This window comes from Stegodyphus dumicola, chromosome 8 (assembly GCF_044657685.1).
Source record: "Stegodyphus dumicola isolate Sdum_Otavi_A_Nest chromosome 8, ASM4465768v1".
Lineage (NCBI taxonomy): Eukaryota > Metazoa > Arthropoda > Arachnida > Araneae > Eresidae > Stegodyphus > Stegodyphus dumicola.
This window is the reverse complement of record NC_140775.1, coordinates 184811120-184815978: the sequence shown is the minus strand read 5'-3', so window position 1 is coordinate 184815978 and position 4859 is coordinate 184811120. Positions and strand designations below refer to the sequence as shown.

Genomic DNA, 4859 nt, shown 5'->3' with positions numbered 1-4859 from the left:
GTTGACACTCTTCTAGAACCAAAACTCAGAGATATCTTTTCCAACAATGCTTCGTTTATTTTTCAGCAGGATTCTGCTCCTTGCCACACGGCCAAAATATCGAAAGAGTGGTTTCGTACAAAGAGCATTAAATTGTTTTCATGGCCAGGAAACAGTCCTGACCTCAATCCTACCGAAACTTTGTGGCACCGTTTGAAAACTCTTGTCCGAATGAGGCGCCCATCAAATAAAAGGGAACTAATTGAGGCTATAATTGTTTCCTGGCATCATGTAATAACGAAAGAAGAGCTTAAAACTCTTGTCAGCTCAATGAAACGTCGATGTGAAGCTGTAATCAAAAATAAAGGGTACCCTACTAAGTACTGATAACTCACTGCAATCATCACTATCTAATGTATATATCGATAACTATTATCGTTTAACTTTTCTGTATTGCAAATAATTGAATTTTGTGTTTTGTATTGAATGCAGTAATAAATTCTTTTAAAAATGATATATACAAGTTTGCATTTTGTGAAGCGTAACGTTTTCTATAAGCATACAAAGTTCAAAAACATAAAAATTTCCAAAAGTGTCCACAATTTTGGCCACCACTGTATATACGAAGGAGTCGGAGTCATTAAAATTCCAGGAGTCGAAGTCAGAGTCGGTCATTTTCCCTACCGACTGCACAGCCCTGTTAATTAGGGACTGGAAAGCATTTTCTGTTTCGCCATACAACACACACACGCATATAATTCAAAGATACATGATGATGTCCTTCTTCTCATAAGAATACTGATCCATGACCTAATGGCAGGATGTGAAATATGTACCTGGTAACTCAAGCGCGAATGTCGCTCTGACTACGACGTGCGCGGCTTAGTGAAAGGGGTAAGAAGTTATTGAAGATACGTGACGTAATTAAGTGTCGAGCTGAAAGGATGAGACTGCCGGAAAAAAAAGGAAGTCCATTATACTTAACATACTTAACAAAGATGTTGGGGTGGTTTCAACGAATTCTCGGGATGCTATGAATTAAAACATGAAATGTAATATCCATCAGCTGAGAAGCAAAAATATGGCACAATCATGCAACTGATGCTGTAGAGCCATTAGGAAATTTTTAAAGCAGAAGAGATGAAAAATGAGGAATGCCTTCGCCGGGACTCGAACCATGGACCTCTCGAATAGGTGTTGAGCATGATGACCACTACACCACGAAGGCATTCTAAGAAGGCGGGAGAAATACCTTATAATATAAGCAAAACGTATGAAAACATATAAACCATACGTGCAAGCATGCAAATACAAATTTAATATAAAAAGAATAGGTACTTACGTATTAACGCCACCGCAGCTGCATATTTTGAGGTTTTTAAGTGCCGCCAATCTACACCTAAAATTTTTGCGACAAATCATAAATTAAAACACATTATTTAAAATCAAAACACTTTCAAACATCAAAGCACTTTATTTAAATCAAAGTAGTCAATCGGATTTCGATGGAAAATAAGCCGATATAGAGTTTAACATAGATTCAAAACAGTCTCTATTTATTTTCTTTGACCTGATGCTGGCGCCATATAAACTCTGCTAAATAAGATTCTAAATGATGTCTCGCTGTCTCCCTACGTCTCTTGTTCCTCTATTTAGCACTGCCCCACATTCTCTGAACTGTTTGTGTATGAACTCCTGTATAATAAAATTGTACTTATGATTAACTTTAGCATGTAGGAATCTTTCTTTTTCTATTCTATTTGTCTGGTAACCTTTCCAACTGTCAGAATAAATTGTGCTACCATCTGCAATGTTTTCAATAATTTCATTAAGAAGGGTAGAGCCAGTTCTATTAGGAACAGCGACAACAAACGAATCTTTTGTTTCTCTACATATACCAACAAACACCCACTGTTCGGATAATACTCGATCACAATTATTTTTACGTTTAGTAAACAAACTTTCAGCAATTTTTACACTGCAATCTGGTCCACTTACTTTCTTGTTTGGTTTATTCCCCATATCCGCAAGACACATAATTCCCGCATGTAATTGTTCCAATTTATAACAGTTTTATTCGATCAATCAAGTTCCTTTTCACAAACTTTAATCGACGTCAACTCCTCGCACCAGCAGTATATGAATCTCAAAGCTGAACAAAATGAAATTCTGCTTCCTTCAAACCAGTTGCCTTTTCTGCTGACCACACTGTCTTTAATTACATTTCCAAAACGTACGTTTACCAAAATAAAGTTTCATATCATGCGAATTGGTACATTTTCGTTTTCTTTGGTAAAATATTTCGTTCCTGAAAAAATAAAATTGCATTTTCTTCTGTGGTTGGCAAATCCCTAAGACGCATTTTCGTAACACACACACACACACACACAAAAAAAAAAAAAAAAAAAAAAAAAGGGCGCTTAGAAAGTCCTCCACAAAGGCATCCCTCCCTTTAGGCAGATAGCCCTCGTGTGCTTTACCATAACTGAATAATCCACTAATCAATCCAAAAAATGGCGTCAAAAATTAGCAAACAACAAGGTAAAAAAGAATCCAAAAGATAACTGCGTTCGAACAACAGGATTGCTTTTTATTGGCGCATTAGCGCAACTTTTGCTGCCGTGAGGTTAATACGTAAATACCAAAGAATGATGAGCATGTATGAAAAACACCTCCGCTTCTATATGCACATCCAAACCTTCGTATACCTTTTTATGCATAGTTTATGCACAGTGGCATGCACTAAGAAGCGGAAAGTGCCCTTCGGCATCTGACTTCTTAATGTGCGACCATGCATTCTGTACAGAAAATTGTTTATTTTGGTGCATAATAGCACGCCTTAAAAATTATTTTATTAATTCTTAAACACTCTGTATACCTGGGCGAGAAGGGCGAAATGTTTAAAGAGGAACTTCGGGTAAGAGAGGAATTATGGCTCTAGGAAATGAATTATTTCGTATTTTAATAATAGGAGAACCAAAGTTATTTTAAAAGTACGTCCAGCCTAACAAACTAGAGATCTTAACTTGAAAATAACGAATAAGGCCAAGTTAAAATAAGTACGCTTGGTTAACACAACCATTATTTCAAATTTATCTAAAATTAAAATAAAGATAATTTTAGCTGTTAAATAAAATTATTTCAGTTATTAACTATTATATCTACATTAATAAATTTTTTAATGCCCAAAACAAAATTGATCATAAATAAATACTAAAATTTAATTTAAATTAAGAAATCTAAATTTTATAAAATATACATAATAAAACTATATAGCGTGCATATATAGGATACATAAATCCACTCTACCTTAAAAATGGAAAAATGCTTACACTAAATCTCTCTTACGAAACGAATGTTGGACATATACCTCTATAAAAGCAAAACTTCTCCTAATATTCAGTTCTGCAAACCAATCAAAATCTTACCAGTCAATCAAAATGGAGTAGAAGTATAACTTTTCTAACATTCATAATATGCATAATTTATGCATGTTTCTTCAGCCTCTCTGTTCTACCAACATGCTTTCCTCTTCTTTGCTTGTTTATATTATAATGTGAAAATCTGATATGGACCATACGACTTCCGTGTGCGGCCTATTAAATATTACAAATTTTTTGCTGCATTTCATTTAAACGTACTTCCTCGATTTTCACTAGAGATATATTTCTTATACAATCAATTCAGCTCTTACTTCGTGGAAAGTATAAATATGTAATTTCAAAACATCTTCATAAATTGTAAAATACAGAAAAACGTAAAACACAAAATACAGCGAAAAACAGTTCAAAAAAAAATTTACTATTAAAATTAGAGTTTCTACGCAATTTGGTCAGCCATGCAAGAAGACTAATTTTTTGATGCACAAATCTTAAAGTTTATTTTTGGTCACATTCAGCGAAAAGACTCTGAAGTTAATAAAGAAATGGACTTAATTCACTATTCTACAAAGAGTTTCAAACGTAAACAAATGGCGACATCGTTAAGCTTAGTAGCATTTTTAAGAACTTTTGAATTAATGATAATTTTACAACTATTGCATGCAGATTAAAAACTTAACAATAGCATAAAAAACTTCCCAGGAGCATAAGGACAACGCAATTCAGTCACCTTTAAAAGCAAAAATCTGATGTGTAAACCACATGACTTCCCTGTACGGAATCTTAAATTATAAGCATTTTTTCTTGCATTTCACTTAAACTTATTGGATTGAATTAAATCTAATGCACTCTTTAAAATTCACTATATTTTTTTACCATAGTGACACTTTGGCGCTAGGTCTACTTAACAGCTTTATATTTCGTTCATATTATAACTCAGAATGCTCAAAATTTGTATCATTTGAAGATTTATCTAATCATTGCGGCATGTTCTTTATCTAGAACGATGTATAAAAGAAATTAAGCAAACAAAACAAAAAGGGAAACAGTTTTTTTACTGACGATTCAGTATTTCTCATTCAATTAATTCAGTTCTCACTTCGCGAGAAGGCAAAAATACATAAAAACTCAAAATATCTATATTAAAAATTACAAAGTAAATCTCAAACGCTTATTTCCTCCAAAAAGTCCAGAAAGCGTTAATCATGATTTAATTGGCAATAATAAATGAATGCGTTATCTTTGTTGTTGCGAAGCTAAGTTTCTCTAGATTGGCAACAAATCCACTAGTCTCCTGTTTCAAATGTAAACATCAATGGCCGCCATTAAAAACAGTCTTCGCGGCAATTAAACAACTTTAAAATTGCTGATAATTCTAAAAATATTGCACACAGATTTACTAAAGGCATAAAATCCTTAACCGGAAGATAAAAACAACATAATTCAATCATTTTTAAAGCAAAAAATGTACAATTTACAAACATATAAGAGTAAAGAAAC

General features: G+C 33.3%; 1 non-coding gene across 1 annotated transcript; it reads right to left on the bottom strand.

Moving 5' to 3' along the window:
• Positions 1-1134: 1134 nt before the first annotated feature.
• On the bottom strand, positions 1135-1207 carry TRNAR-CCU (transfer RNA arginine (anticodon CCU)). The gene has a single exon. It is a non-coding gene; the product is annotated as a tRNA-Arg (tRNA).
• Positions 1208-4859: the final 3652 nt, after the last annotated feature.